The sequence below is a fragment of the Petaurus breviceps genome, unplaced genomic scaffold (genome assembly GCF_028583685.1).
Source record: "Petaurus breviceps papuanus isolate PSGF00001 unplaced genomic scaffold, PetGlider_PUasm1.0 90416, whole genome shotgun sequence".
Classification (NCBI taxonomy): Eukaryota; Metazoa; Chordata; class Mammalia; order Diprotodontia; family Petauridae; genus Petaurus; species Petaurus breviceps.
The window spans coordinates 3,385,566-3,402,141 of record NW_027187244.1 but is presented as its reverse complement, the minus strand read 5'-3'; the positions used below and the strand labels follow the sequence as shown (position 1 = coordinate 3,402,141).

General features: G+C 33.5%; 1 protein-coding gene across 2 annotated transcripts in view; it reads right to left on the bottom strand.

Annotated features, from left to right (window-relative positions):
• Positions 1–16,576, bottom strand: part of LOC138177447 (gamma-2-syntrophin-like) — a 404,566-nt gene that overhangs the window by 223,250 nt on the left and 164,740 nt on the right. Inside the window, exon 1 of one of the 2 annotated variants that reach the window (XM_069108637.1) lies at positions 9,212–9,301. The exons of the other annotated variant lie outside the window; for it this stretch is intronic. The gene's annotated coding sequence lies outside the window, so the exon portion shown is untranslated. Of the gene's footprint in view, positions 1–9,211; positions 9,302–16,576 lie in introns of those variants that run through there. 2 annotated transcript variants of the gene reach the window in all.

Below are 16,576 nucleotides of genomic sequence, written 5' to 3'. Positions count from 1 at the left end.
TTCTATTAGTAGTAAAAGAAGTATAAATAGTTCTTGAAACTTTCAAAGTTTTTTTTTTATTGTATTGCTTTTATTGCATGACATTCTCTTAGTTTTGCTTGCTACCAAACTGTTTGGTTGTAAAATATAAATATAATATTGTACATATCTCTTCTGGTTCTGCTCACTTTATTCTGTTTCAGTTCATGTAAAATTTTCCATGACTTTTAAAAATAATGTACAAATATGATAAATTTTTCATTTGAAAAGTATGTTCCTATGTTTCTCTAATTTACTTATGTTGCAATCTTTTTATCTAAGCCATGTGTCTATTATTACTTATTATTAGCCTAATATTGGCATAAGGAATGAGGAGTCAGTATAATTTTTTTCTGTACTGTTCAATTTTCCAAGCAAATCTTGTCAAATACGACAGTGAGGTCTTATCCAAATAGTTATCCCACTTCCTAAGAATTATGTCGTGTTTATACTTGATAAATAACTATGGTGTTTACTGAATACTAGGGAAATACATCCATCTACTATTTGTGTACTTAATATCTTCTACAAGTAGATTTATTTTTATTAGTATTATATTGTTTTGATAATTATGACTTTTATTTATAGTTTTGAATCTGACACTGTTAGAGTCATTTGTTTCCATTTCTTTTCCTTATTTCTCTTGAGATTCTGATTTCCCTCCCCTGTGTGAATTTCATTATTTTCTCTGTTTATGAAATAATTCTTTTTTATTTTGATTGGCATGGCATTGAATAAGTAAACTATTTTATAAATATTGCCATTTTATCATATTGGCTCACCCTACTCTTGAGCAATTATTTTTTTTCCCCAATTATTTGGGTCTGACACTATATCCATGTAAAAGGGTCTTTGATGAGCAAGTCCAGAACATCTAAATGGATATGATCCAAACAGAAACAAAAAATGATTATATCTATAAGCAGTTCTTTTTAGCTGTATTTATATAATTCCTGTATGTACCTTGGAACATAGTATTTAAAGCATTTTATATATTCTGTAGTAACTTAAAATAAAATCTATCTCTTCCCAATACATTTTATATAAATGTTGATTTGAATGGATTTATTAAAAATCTTGAAAGTTTCCTGAAGCTGTTTCAATTAATTTTCATATACTCTATTATTCTTTAAGTATACCATAATAGCATCTGCAAAATTATTTCTAGTACTATGGCAAATAGAAAAGTGGTAACAACAGATATTCTTGTTTACCTGCTAATTTTGTTGGAAAATATTTCAGGATTTTATTTTCTTCTTTTGTTATGTGTAATTATAATTCTTGAGTATCTACGTATATCATGTTTCTATCATCATTATCTATAATGTGTGAGTGTGAGTGTTTGTGTGCGTAAAGGCCCATTTATTCCTGTTTTCTAGTGCTTTTTTAATGGAGGAGTTTTGTATTTTGCAAAAAGTCTTTTATGCTTATGTCATATTATGATTTTTCATAATTATTCCATTGTTTTATTATTATTATTTTGGTTAATTTTGATTAGTTTCTTGATGTTAAATAAACTCTATAGTACTGGTATGGATCCAAACATCACTGTGTATGCTTTGTGATTTTTCTTTCAGCTTCTTTATAATTATCATCATCATCCCTATCATCCCCATCATCACCATTACTATTGACTTTTAAAGGAAAGCATCTTGCCTTGGTGTATTTCTGGATAAGGCTTGAGGGCATCAGCAACGTGGAGGAAAGCACAATGATGATTATCTGGGAGAAATTAGACATTTTTCTTTTCTTGTGAAATACACACGTTATTTTATATGTATATGCTCTATTATATATATATGTGTGTGTGTATGCACATATGTGTATATACAGAAACATACATATTGATGTATGTGTGTGTGTGTCATTATTGCTTGAAAGGAGACCAAGAGTGTCATGTTTATCTTTTCTCCCTTTGGCATAGCTATGGTTTAAATGTACTCATATATCTCTGTATGCTTTTAATTAGATTACATCTGAGTAAATACTGTGAAAATTCACCTATTTCTTTAAGTGTGCACCTAAGAATTTTCCAGACAAAGAAAATCATGGAGTTGAGGTTAAAAGGATAAGACATATATGATTTGGGAAACAGGAAGAAGAAATGCTGTTCTCAAAGAAAATATTTTCTTTCTATTTTTCTTATTTTCTAGAATATAGGATTTACAGGATTTTCTGTCTTCATTTTTAGCATCTTTTGCATTTTCCCATTTAATGAAGTTCTAAAATAATACCTTTCATGGAAGCACAAAGCTGCATTTTAAAAATGTATGCTCAAGAACATTTTAAAATAAAACAAACCAGCTTGTCTAAATATGGTATAATTAGACATAAGGATATACAGTGCTAGTCTATATACTAACCTTTAAACTATTCTATCAAATTTCTTCCTTCATAATGATGCAGTTGATTTAATGGCACTGTTAAAGAGGCATCTGGATTTTAGAAAGCTATTACAAATTCAGCCTCTAAAAATGTAAATTTCCATCACTCAAATGCCTCTTTCAGCTCATAGCTTTGTTAAAAATAAACCCTAAGGTAAAATGTTGGCATTTTCTGTTAATGCCATTAGCATTGCAACAAAAATGATTAACAGCTGGTTCTTAATCTACATGATCTTAATCATTAGAAAGTAAGCATTGATATCTTCTTTAATTACTCTAAGCACAGTTTGTCACTAGCTAATTAGATATGATTGATTATTGTCATCCTTAAGTGTCTCTCAAGGTAGAAAGCAAAAACATTTACATTCTGTAGTGTGTCTTTCATGGAAACTTTCAGAATATGTATTTGTGCTAAAGCGGACTGTGGGTTTAAGGATCTGTCACAACATTTTGTCATGGGCACTGTTTTACAATATGGTATGGGCTTCTGAAAATGTGGTAGAAAAGAAAAAAAAAATAGCCCAAAACAACTGATTAAAAAAATCAGTCCAATCACAAATATTGCCTTTTCTTTAGCATTTCTAAAAAATTATCTGATAATCGTTCAAATGATTATCGTAGATAGAAATACATCAGATTTTGAGTGTGTCCTGACTTGGAGTAAATGTGTTCATTTTTTGCTCATTAAATTTATGCTGAAGAAACTGAGACTGGTGGATCACTTAAGTTAGGGAGTTCTCAGGTAGGAAAAAAAAGTTAATGGGGGTTTATGCCAAATCTAGCACAAATATGGAAAGCTTCTGGAAGAGGGTGGCCAACAGGTTGTCAAAGGAGAGGTAAACTGGCCTAGATCAGAAAGAGAAAAGCTTAACATTTTCCTGTGGATCATCATTAAGAAGTGACTCATGAGAGGTGCTATCCCATCTGGGCAGGATAGAGCAACCTAGAAAATGAAAAGAGAAAGGAATGTGAGGGAGGGAAAGGAGTAATGGAAAATGAACAGAAGAATGAAAGAAAGGAATGAAGGAAAGAAGGAAGACAAAAAGAAAAAAAACAAGAAAGACAGAAGAGAGAAAGAGAATGAAAGAGAGAAAGAAAGGAAGAAAGGAAGGAAGAAAGGAAGAAAGAAAAGAAGGAAGGAAGGGAGGAACGAAGGAAGGAAAGAAGGAAGAAAGAAAGGTATTCTAGTTATACTCCCTCAGTTTATAGATGGATATTCTGAGATCCAGCATAATTTAGTTACTAGCAAATATCCAAAAGTTGGAAGAATCAGAATTTGCTCATGGTTCTCTGGTTCTAAATCCAGCACTTTTATTTGAAGGAGAATCAAGGTATGATTAAGCTCACAAGGGAAGATCACTTAGAAGAAAGATGAGATGAAACTATTTCATTCATATATGCATGAAAAATTCAGTATGGTCAGTGCTGGACTTGTAATAAGAAGACTCTTGATACATGTCTGGTTTTGCTACTTATATGCTTTTTTGTGAATCACTTAGCTTCTTTAAGCCACAGGCTTTTCATCTGTGAAACAGGTTCAGCAAATCTCACCTGAATCAGAGCATTTCTATGAGAATAAAGTATATTACATCTCTGATACTTAGTCCTGTATAACCTCAGTTAAGTCACCTACCCTCTCTAAGTTTCAGTTTCATAATCTGTAAATTGGAGATTTTACCCCTTGCCTTATTTATACTCACAGGACAGTTGCAAGAAAAGCCCTTTTTAAATCATCAAGTGCTACACAAATGTATATTATCCTCATTATCAGCATCATCATTTTTATGCAACTTAAAGAGAATGTAGTACTTCCTTCTGCCCCAATCTTAAAGCTCTTCTAGAAGGAAAAATCATTTTAATGATTCAAGAATGCACTGTTAAAATATGTGTTTATTATTATATTAGAATTTATTACCCAAATATTAAAATATTTACTTATATCTAATACAGAAGGCAAAACTTAATAAGGAGAAAAAGACATCACTAAACTGTACATAAGCATGGCTGTTTGGGCCTTAGAAAAATAACATTAACATTACCTGTGTATTGTCATAATTTAATTTATGTTAAGCTTTTACTAATTATATTTAATCTGTTTTGCAAAGTACTTGGGGATGTTGGGGGCTTTTTGTTTGATATCTCTAACCTAGTATATTTAAAGCATTGTGCTGTATAGTCAGAAAGATACAAACATAATTAAAGATGAATTCTGACCTTAAAGATATTTTTTTAAAAATCATCTTTCGATTGAATCAGACCCAGTAGACCTCATATTCAGTTTCTGACCTTGTTGATTAATTTGATTTTATTGAGATGACAGTGGCAGAACCATGAAGCTATCACAGGAAATGGTTGAGAAACTGTAAATTTCTCACGGTTATAATGATAGCATCTGACGAAATAATCTCTAAAATCACTTCCAGGTCTTAAAATTTGATATTACTCATACATTAAGAAAATTTCAATTAACTTTCAATGAAATTTAGAGTGTCTATCATATCAAGGTCATTGTGTCAACCACTAAATTAACCAGCATTTATTAGTTTCCTACTATGTGTCAGGCACTGTGCTAAGGGCTGGAGAATTTAAAAAGACAAGGTGAAAAAAAAAAAAAAACAATCCCGGCTCTCACTGAGCTAATGGGAAAGACAAAAAAAGGTATATGTCTACTCTATTCTGTTGATAAACACAACAATCTTGTATTTGGCAAGTGTAAAGAAGATTTTTGGGATAAGAATTCATTATTTGGTGAAGATTGTTGGGAAAACCAAGCAGTGTGGCAGAAACTGAACATAGACCAATAATTTACACCATTTACCAAGATAAATCAAAAAGGATACATGACTTAAATATAAAGAGAGAATTTGTAAGAAAATTAGAGAAGAATATAGATCATAATACTTATCAGACTTATGGATAGTCAAATAATTTATGAATAAATAATAAATGAAGAGCAAAATTAGGTGTAAAATGAATAACTTTGATTACATTAAACTCAAAGTTTTTGTACAAATAAAAGAAATGTAGTCAAGATCAGAAGAAGGCAGAAAAGTTGGGAAAATTCTATAGCTAGTTCATCAGATAAAGGACTCATATCTAAAATATATAAAGAACTTTTGTTAAATCTATAAGAATACAAGTCATTCCCCAATTGATTCATGATCAAAGGATATGAACAGTTTTCCAATGAAGATATAAAAAAATTATAGTGATATATAAAAGAACTCTAAATCATTATTGATTAGAGAAATGTAATTTAAACCAACCTTGAGACATCATTTTACACCTACAAGATTGGCTAAAATTACAGAAGGGGAAAGTGACATAAATTGAAGGGAATACGGAAAAAATTGAGACAATAATTCATTGTTGGTAGAATTGTGAACTGATCCAGCCATTTTGGAGAGCAATCTGGAATTATGCCGCAAGAATTATTAAACTACATATACCCTTTGAACCAGCAATACTATGACTTGCTCTATTTCCAAAGATTATTAGGGAAAAAAAGAACCTTCTAAGATGTTGATGATAATTCTCTTTGTAGTCACAAAGAACTAGAAATTGCAGGTGGGCCCATCAACTGGAGAATGGCTGAAGACGTTGTGGTATATGATTGTGATGGGATACTACTGTGCTATAATAAATGATGAGCTCAGTGATTTTGGGGAAAAAAAAACATGGAAAGACTTGGATGAAATAATGAAGAGCGAAGTGAATAGAACCAAGAGCACATTGTATAAAGTAATAGCAATATTGTTGAAAGAACTAGGAATGAATAAGTAATTTTGAGTATTATAAATGCCCAAATTAAGTATAAAAGACATATAAAGAAAGACACTGTCTGCTTTCAGAGAAATAATTGATATATATATATATATATATAATAGTTTTACATACACACATATACTTACAGATCTGTGTGCATGCGTATATATGTATGCATATATGTGTTTATACACACACACACACCTATTTGTGTCTAATGGCAGCCATCCCTAGGCCAGTAGGAGGAGGGAAGAAAAAAAGAAATCTACATAACAATTTTGTTGCATATTTTAGAAAAAGAGCAAGTTGTGCATAGTAGATTTGCACTTTAATATGCAATAATCTTTTTTATTGTACTATGTTATGGAAATGCTTGTTTTATTCCATAAATTTAAAATAAAAGCTATATACAAACAAGACATATATAGAACCAAATGGTGGTAAGTCTGAAAGGTACAGGATAGAGAAAGCTAAATGGATAAAGAAGCATATGACATGGAGCAGTTAGAGGACACGATGGATAGAGCACAGGCCCTGAAATCAGGAGGACCTGAGCTTAAATTTTACCTCTGACCAGATACTTGACACTTACTAGCTGTGTGACCCTGGCCAAGTCACTTAACCCCAATTGCCTCACCAAAACAAATAAACTAACAAAAAAACAAGCATATGACCTAGGACCTGAAACATATTAACTATTTGGAGAGGGAGTGGGATTTCAGATATTGAAGAAAAAAGTGATTGAAAAGCAAGGAAGTAAGAGACTTAAGAGATACATACATACACACATGATATATATATATATATATGTATATATATACATAATCATGAAATAGATTATATGTTATTTTATGTTATGTTATATTATATGAAAACCTAGAAAGTAAATGGGAAGATGTAAATGGGCAGATTTATATAGATAGAGAAATATAGATATATAAAGTCAGAACAGGTTATTTATATAACCTCTCTGGGTCTCAGTTTCCTCATTTCTAAAATGGGCAAAAGGGAAAATATTTTTACAGTTTCTTTTAACTCTAAATATTTAAATAGATGCTAAGGTATTGTGTGATCCTTTGTAATACTGAATCTGTGAAATTGTCCCAATTTTGTAGGTGATATCAAATGTGTAAAATTTTTTATAGCATTATACATAAAAATATTAAACCAGGTTTCTATTTCTTTCATAGATATTTTTTTTAAAATAGCTTAATTGCAGGTTTCCAGTCACATCAGAAATGTTAATAATGTATCTTTTTTCTCCCTATATATTAAGCAACTTTTTAATCCAAATGCAAAAAAGAGAAATAAATAAAAGTCTGACCTCTAGGAAAAGGAAAGAAACTTAAAATTCTCTCCACATTACAAATAATTAACCCAGTCAGTAAAATAAATATACCTCTTTCATTGACCAAGTTCTCTCTTCAAATATTATAGCATGTTACATGTATGGTACTTCCTCATAATACTCATTTCCTTCAATTCTCATACCCCCAAATTTGATGTATGTTTAGAATCCCTTTAGAGTAACCTTGAAATAAGGAGCATTTTGGAAGAGATCATTACTAATAGTCCTATAACAAAGTTTGTTTTACATTGTACTTTTTTGTTTCCCCCTCTAAAACTGAGAAAAAGAAGTCTTTCCATCATACCATCTTCAAGCAAAGAAAATTGGAAATCATCATCAAAAATCAGAACTTTAGTTTCCACTAAGATTTGGAGTTAGAGGACTCGGGTTTGAATCCTACTTTTGCTAGCTACTATGTCTTTGACTTTGGCAAGTAATTTTCCTTTTCTAGTCTGTGTGCTCCTCTATAAAACAAGGTGTTAGAACTAGATTGTCTCTAAGGTCAGTCCTTCCAGATTTAAATCATATTGTCTTGTCACCCAATTCCAGTGTAACTGAAAGAAGAACCCAGGCAAGGAAGTCTCCTCTTAGCAGGAAACAGAAATTTCAGTTTGTATGATTATATCTTCCCTAATTTTATGAAAAGAGTAGCACATAAATCAATAGCATTAACCATGATTTAGTATGTGACACAGAGAAAAGCAGAGAAAAAAATTACTTTAGGAGACAATACAAACATGTATTTTATTGTTTTTGAACAAGAAGACAATTAGGAAATATAAAGGAATGGGCATGAGTCCTAGGGGGGGAGGGGGAAACAGCTCACCAGGAGGAAAGGACATCAACAAGAACTCGTAAATAAAGAAGCAACAAATGCTGTTTGATTACTGCCATTATTCTCTCCAATGGTAAAAGACAAGGGCATCTGTGCAGCCGCACATCGTTGAGAAGCAATCACAATAACCTAATAACAGGCTTAGACATGTTCCAGGAAATTTAAAGCTCAGCTAATCTGATGTTAATTTAAAGACTTGTATAACATAAATTGTTGGCATCAATTAGCTGTGCTATCAGATTCCTTTGTGCTTTTTGAATTTTAAAAATACCCAATAACTCAGGCAGCTTTTGAAATCATAACTAAAATGTGAGTCCAGCCACAAAAACAACTGAGTTATTTCTGACAGAGATTTCTCTATTATGGTGAGTAGTACTACATAACAGTAGCCAATACCAAACTATACATAATCAACAAATAGATGGAAAAGTGTCTTTAAACTTCTCTTGAATGAGAACTGAATAAGAGTAAATTTCCTTGCTTAAAAATTAAATTAACATCTCATGAAACATCTCACACAATTATATGAAAGAGTATTCAGAATTTTAAAAATATACCCAAGAATTCTCATAATACATGTATTGAGGGTAACACAAAATTACTGGAAAGCTATCTATGCATGAAAGTATGCCTTTTCAAAGCTCTACACCACCAAAAGCCGAAGAAAAAGCTCAAAGGGACAAACAATTCCATGAAACATAAATATCAGATTGTGAAATGTCAATTGAATAGCTTTAGAATTCTTAAGAGTTGAGAATTACTAAGACTGAGATTCAGGCACCAGCCTTTTTGTAAGAATAAAATCTTTCCTACAGCAATATACTTAGAGAAAGAAGAAATTCCACACAAGGTGAAACATACCACTTGGAGACCAAAATCAGTGAATTCTTGGATAGTACAAGTTCTAGAAGTAGTTCTTGCTTAGCAGTCACAAAGATTGTTTCTGTCTCCCACGGGGAGTTCCAGATTGCCTCATTGGCTATTACAGTGTTTTTTCTGTTTCTGTATTTGTTCATTGGCTCCTGTGAGTCTTTAGAGCCTTATCCTGCAATCTCTGTGGAGCTGAAAAAAAAGTGCTATTCTCTATATTCATATTGTATACTGAGAGTCTTATGGGATTTGAGGCTCTGTTATACACATCTGGAGAAACCTACAGATGTGTTATAAGTAAATGTTATTGTAAAGATTTACCAGGAATAAAAATCCAGAGTGAGGGCAATGAGCTAAAGAGAAAAACTGACTTTACCTGGGTCAGTCTACCCGGATAGTACTTAATTCATGTAGGACTAAAGTCTCTGGTCGGGGTGGGGGATGTTGGAGCCACGGGCTATGGATTGTACAATATTGAAAAGAGTGTCTATCCAGTTACCGTGGCTTTGATGCAAAATGAATCTTTTTGCTTTTCATCTGCTAGAGATGAAACATGAAGAGCCTCTGGATTTTGCCTTTAATGTCTGTTTTGTAGGTGGAATGGAAACAAGGTCAACTCCAAACATTTCTCCTGAAAAACTCCCTGAAGTAGAAAGTACTGTACTGACTTCTTTCCCATGGCATCTCCACCCCCAAATGTCAGCTGCCTTTGAGGATGTGTATCCAATGTTAGGAATGGGAAGAAACTACGAAGTTCGGTGGGCCCCACAGGGGATGAAGGTTGGCAGGGTGCTACCTTTGCAAACTATGGAAGTGCTCTAAGAAATACAATTATTATCTCTATTTCATGAATGAGCAAACTGTGTCCCAGTGAGAAGTGTTTTATCCCAAACAAATAAGACACAGAACTGATATTCCCAAATCAGATCTTGTAACTCTAGTGCCAGTTTTCCTTCTACTGAATCAATATTTTTTTAACATCATGGATAGAATGCTAGACTTTTGAGTCACAAAGACCCTGAGTTTAAATCTAATCTCAGATACAAGGATTATGTGAATTTAACTATAAGTAAGTTTCACTATACTTGGGCTCAGTTTCCTCATCTTTAATGAGGACAATCATAGTTACTACCTCTCAGTATTGTTGAGAAGATAAAAACATAAAAGGAGATTATTTTTGGAGAATGCATTGCAAACCTTAAAGAATTTTATACATGTTACATATTACTGTTGCTTCTGTATCAAATAGTATGAAAATTATGTAGCCTCTGGAGAAGTTGGAAAAAAGCAGAATATGGCAAGAGCAGATAAACTTGACTATATATGCATATGTTAATCAACTCCACAAACACACACAACATTATGTGGGCAGTGATAGAAAAAGAATGAAATTTTTTTTTTAAGCTATCGAAGTTAAGTAACTTGCTCAAGGTTACACGGCCAGTTATTATTTCTGGGTGTGGTGCTAAGTATCTGAGCCCGGATTTGATCCAGGTCATCCCAACACTGGAGCTGGTGCTCTTACTTGCTGAGCCACTTGGCCGCCCCTAAGCAATTGGGGTTAAGTAACTTGCTCAAGGTTACACGTAAGGCCAGGCGTTTCTGGGTGGGTGCTAAGTGTCTGAGCCCAGATTCGATCCCCAGGTCATCCCGACACTGGAGCCATTGCTCTTACTAGCTGTGCTACCTGGCTGCCCCAAGAATGAATTTCTTAAGAAGGAAAAGGAGTAAAAGAACCTTAAACTGATGTTATAAAGCTCTAAGATTTTCTGTACTTAAAATTTTTCCCAAATACTTTGTTTTCAGTTGTATAATTTAAAAACAAAATCACTCTCCTATATTGCTTATGTGTTTCACATACTCAGCTTTAGGTCTATAAGAAAAAACTATTTTTATTCTTGTACAACTGATGCAGGAAAGTGAAACTAATTTAGTTATTCTGCTGAATTATTTTTTAATTGCAAATAAAACAATAAGAAGATACTAGGTGCCTATTAACTGTCTAACCCTGGAGATACAAAGATATATACACAATTAAATATACCCCCAAAAAATGCAAGTTAGTTTGGGAGCCGAATCATTGATACCTTGGAATCAGGAAAATTTGGGGGCAGGAGCACCTTTCTGAAGGAAACTACCAATTCTAAGAAGGAAAAAAAAAATGAAGAGGGAGTGCATTCCAGGCACAGGAAACCTCCCATTTAAAGGCACAGATAAGGGAAGGAATGCCGGCTTTGCTAAGGAAAAAAAGAAGACCACTTTGGAAATAAAACCTGAAAAGTAAGTAGTAGCCACAATGAAGGCTTTAAATGTCAAAAGGAGAAATCTAAATTTAATCCAAGAAACACTGGAGTTTATTGATTCAAGGAAGTGACACGGACATACCTGTGCTTTAGGAGTTAGTTACATATAGGCAGCTGTGGAGAAAACAGGTTAGACAGAGAACAAACTTGAAGCAGGGAGTCTAACTGAATGGCCATTATAATAACTCAGGCAAGAAGTCGTGGTCATGTCAGTGGAGAGAGGGGGCATCCATAAGAAATGTTGCAAAATAGTTCTCTAACATTTTTGATAATAGCACAGGAAAACCAAGAGGCATATGGATTCAATTATAAATATAAGTTCCATACAATTCTCAGCATAGCTAGCCAAAATTTACCACATAACTTTGCAATTTGGTTTGAGAAACATTAAATTCAAAGAACTGACTAAAGTTGGTTAATGTGTCATGAGTAAGAACAAGGAGTCAAGGATAACGATCCATTTACATACTTGAGTAACTAGTACTCTCCTTGAAAAATATTGAAGTTTGGGTGAGAGGTAAACTTGGGAGAAAAGAAAAGGAGTTTCTTTTTTGGACATGCTCAGTTTGAAATGTCTATAAGGCATTTCATATAAGTTAAAAATTCATATAAGTTGGAAATATTCAATAGGTAATTGGAGATTCAGGACTAGGTTTGAAGAGAAAAACTAGGGCTAGGTAAACATATCTGGAAGAGATTTGTGTAGAGATAATAATTCAACTGACAAAAAGCAAAAAATTCACCAAAATACCATATAAATGATGGAAGGAAGATTGACCAAGACAGAGACATTGGTATACTCACATTAGAGTGTTTTATTTGAATGAAGTTCAAGCAAAGGGGATTAAGGGATACTCAATCAGTATGCAGATTAGAGGAAAGTATACAGAGAATTAAATTGAATCTGTGATGGTACTTCAGATTTCTGCCATAACAGTGAATTATCTTTTTTCTAGGTACAGCATGATCTTCTCATGAAAAGGAATGTGAAGGCATTTGAGGAACATCTCTCCAATTTGCAAGTTATTGAGGATAATGATTTCTTAAAAGAAGCAGAACTGAGGCTTCAAAAGGGAAAAAAAAAAGGTGACCTGAGGTCAAGGAGGTCAAATCATATGGTCTTTGATCTGGGGCAAGATGGAACATCAGAATCCAACCATTTAATTTTAGGTAATATCCAACTGAAGGAGATTAAGTAAATTATTAAAGGTCGCACAAATGCCATGTTCAAGAAACAGCAAGTAGTCCAGTGTAGCTATGTTATAAAGTAAGTGGATGGGAGTAACCATAAGAAGACCTTTGGGAAACTAAAAGGGGCCAGATTGTGAAGGTGTTTAAATATCAAACAAATTAATTTTATTTTTGATTCTGGAGGCAATGAAGAAGCAAATGATGGTGGTAAGATGTTTAGACTATCCTTTAGGAAAATTATTTTGGCAGCTAAGTGGAAGATAGATGTGTGTGTATGTGTGTGATACATGAGACAAAAAGAAAAATCAGAAGACTAGTACAATAGCCCATATTTGAGGTGATGAGGGACTACACTAGGGTGGCTGCTGTGTGATTGGAGAAGGGAATATCATATATAGATGATGTAAAAAAATTAAACTTCTAAGACTTGCAATAGATTTGGATTTGTGGAAAACAACTTATGTTAGCTTTTACTGTTGGGTGTACAAACAAAAATGTCTAATGGGGAGTTGCTACCCAATATAAGTATGGAGATAGTAAGAAAGGTCCTAGTTGCCTTGGATCAATTTAAGTCACCTAAATGACTTAGAAGATCTTCCCTGCCCCTAGGCTAAAGTGCACCTGGAGCCTGGGGTGGGAGGCTTGTTTTTCAGTAGATACTTCTTGATTGGCCAGTGAGTCAATAAGGTTGTTACATTCTCTGAGCCAGGAGAAGGCTATATAAGCCCTGATGTGTAGCTTTGTTTTGGGACTCACTTTGAGAAGTGTTCTGTGATTTGATCTGAATTCTGGGAAGCCGTTGTTGAGAGTCCCCCGGCTTTGAAAAACCCAGATGTGGAAACCCAGATGTTGACTGGGTATGGATGTAATGGTTGGACAGTTTGGAAAGCTGTCTACTTGATCTGTTAATGTCTTGATAATTCTGTCTGTATATTTTGAAGTTTGGGGTGCTGACCTTTTTCCCCTGAACAAGGTAAATGATATATATCTGACTGATTAAAGTAAGCTTGTTAACCCATTTTGAGTTGCTTTCCTTTAACAAAGCAGATCCAAGAACCTGTGTGAGCAGGCACCCTGGGGACACTGGGGTGCTTGCTGCAACAGATGGTGGCAGAGTATTGGGAGGTATCGTAAGTTCATGTCATATGAGGAATCACTGAAGAAACAATATGGATAATATGGGGGAATATTTAGGTACATGAAGCACTTTCAATTGGAAGAAATATCAGACTTGTATTGTTTGGCTCTGGATGACAGAAGCAGGATCAAAGATTGAATGTTGCAAAGAGGGAAATTCAAATCTGATATCAAGAAAAACTTCTTTACTTTGAAAACTGCTGACAAGCAACATGGGCTGCCACAAAACAGTCCTTTTCCTTGGAAGTTTTCAAACAGGGGACAATATGTATATAACATACATTTCAGGTATGTTATAATAGAAATTCATTGTAGGTATTAGTAGCACTGTATGATTTCTGAAATCTCCCCCAAAACATCAATTCTATGATTCTATGGTAAGACTAAAAAAAAAGAAAATCAAGAGTACACAGTGGAATATAAATCCAGAGAAGAGAACATAACAGAAGAGAAATGGGGATGATGTTCCATTCTACAAAGGAGAAAAAAGTTGATAGTCTACAAAATTGACAAAGTTTGAGAAGAAAAGATCTTTGTATTTGACAGTTAAGAGAACTTCTGCAATTTGAAAGATTTAGATGAATGATGAGGTTAGAAGCCAGAATACAAAGATGATGAGAAGAAGTGGAAGTATCAGGACAGAATCTTTCTCATACACTCAACTTCAAAAGAATATATAATAGAGTCTGAAGGACAGGTAGAATCCCAGGTAGTCAGATTCTACAGGGAAACCCAATCAGGCAAAGAAAATTTTATGAATGAAATTTTAATGACAAGACTAAAATGATTTTTATTGAAAAATAAAAGGTAAGGGGGGGAGCTCTCTAAAGAGAAATATGTGGCCATACATAGAACCATCAACCAATATATATATTTTTAAGTATATGTAAATGGCAGATGAAAGGTAAAGGAACAGAAGCAGAATTTTTTTTACATATTTCTGTAATAACATTGTCAGAAAAATGAAAATCCAACAACCCAAAGTTAGGGAGCAACAAAAATAAGAACAAAAAGTAAAATTACATTTGGGGGGGTACATTAAAAGGAAGAACAAAGAAGGGATAGGACAGGTGCTGATTGTAGGTGGGATGATGAAAATTGATGCGGAAAGTCAAAAATATATAATTCTTCTGCTTCTTCTCTTTCTCTAACATGGAGCTTGATCTTCAGACTAAGAAGGACAGAACAAAATTAATATTTAAGAAAAAATGCCAAATAATTTGGGAAATAGTAAGGGAGTGCATAGTTGCACCTACTGAGATCAAATTGACCCTCTCAGATTAACTGCATGTTGGAAGTACTAAAAAAAAAAAAAAGATATGTCACTGATAAGATACTTCCTGATCTGATAAAAACCCAAACTCTCAATTAGCCTCATGAAAAAATGCCCCAAATCACTAAAAATACAGAAATGAAAATTAAAGTAACTCTAAGTTTCCATCTTACATTGACTAAATTGACAAAATTGAGAAAAATGACAAATGTTAGAGTTCAAGAAAACAGGGAATTTGATACATTGTTGGTGGAGGTGTGAAACAATAGTCATTCTGGAAAACAATTTGGAATCATGTCCCCAAAGTCACCAAACTGTGCAAACTCTTTGATCCAGCAAAATAAGCTAACAAGACCATATCCCCAAAGAGAGAATGGTCCTTAATTTTTAAAAACATATTTATATGGCCTTTTTTGTGGTGACAAAGAACGAAAAACTAAGAATGGTGTCCAATTGGCAAGTGGTTGACTAAATCATGCTATATTAATGTAAATAACGATATTCTGTTGTAAGAATTAAAGAAATAAGAAGGCATATAAGAGGGGGCGGCCAGGTAGCACAGTAAGTAAGAACACCAACTCCAGTGTCGGGATAACCTGGGGATCAAATCCGGGCTCAGACACTTATCACCCACCCAGAAACACCTGGCCGTGTAACCTTGAGCAAGTTACTTAACCCCAATTGCTTAAAAAAAAGAAGGCTTATAAGAACTGATGCAGAGTGAAATGATCAGAACCAAAACTAATAATATTATAACATTAATGCTGGAGAAACAATTTTGATTACAGAGAACCAATGAGGAAACATGTTACTCACTTCCTGACAGAAGAGTGACAGACTGATATGCAGAAAGAAAGAAATATTTTTGGACATAGCCAATATAGAAATTATTTTAGTTTGACTATGCTTATTTGTTAGAGAACTTTTATTTTTCTTTGCTTTTCCAAGGAGATAGGGGAAAGGATCAGGAGAGAGAAAAAAATGCTTATGTTGAAAACAAATTCAATTAAAAAAACTGAGGAAAATGAAAAGGTGAGATTGAAAAATGAAAAAAAAATACTGTTCCAATTTTTTGAAATGGTTAGATGGCAGTTCCTTCAAATTAAAGGTTAGAACATATGACATCTATAATACCGAGATTAGCTTTGTACACCAAATTTTAGCATGTACATTGAAAAACCAATATGAATCCAAAAAAAATGGCAACCATGATAGTCAAGGGACTTAAAACCATGTAATATGAAGATTACTTGAAGGAAATAGTGTTATTTAACCTAGATAGGAAAGGAATGAATGGGGAAGGGATTTTTGGTAACTGACAAATTATTTAAAGTTCTGTAATATTGGGGAGCCAGGTAGTGAAGTGGATAGAGTACTGGGTTTGGGGTCAAGAAGACTCTTATTCCCGAGGCCAAATCTAGCCTCAGGCCCTAGTTGCATGCCCCTGGACAA